The sequence below is a fragment of the Penaeus monodon genome, chromosome 21, assembly GCF_015228065.2.
Source record: "Penaeus monodon isolate SGIC_2016 chromosome 21, NSTDA_Pmon_1, whole genome shotgun sequence".
NCBI lineage: Eukaryota > Metazoa > Arthropoda > Malacostraca > Decapoda > Penaeidae > Penaeus > Penaeus monodon.
In genome coordinates, this window is record NC_051406.1 from 33,095,875 (window position 1) to 33,096,142 (window position 268).

A 268-nucleotide genomic window follows, 5' to 3' on the forward strand; every position below is an offset into this window, starting at 1 on the left:
GGGCTGAGTTGCCATGTTTTCTTTCCCTCATTTAGCAGAGTTCTTCTGGGACACCGGTAACTCATACGCCCTTCCGCAGGAGGTAGTCTTACTGTCTACACTCACAACGACAACAGCAACTACATTAACTACTATTAAACATAAACTACTGTTAATGATAAAACACGTTTATATTAACAGCAGTGAGAAGTCCTAACAATGCTTACGCTACCATATAGTGTTTTACTGGAGTGTGGTGTGATTAAATAAATGTCATATAACAAATGCA

At 38.8% G+C, this 268-nt stretch overlaps 1 protein-coding gene across 1 annotated transcript in view; it reads left to right on the forward strand.

The window, feature by feature from the left end:
- LOC119586433 (serine protease inhibitor-like) overlaps nt 1-268 on the forward strand; it is an 8,599-nt gene that overhangs the window by 2,971 nt on the left and 5,360 nt on the right. The window lies entirely within an intron of this gene.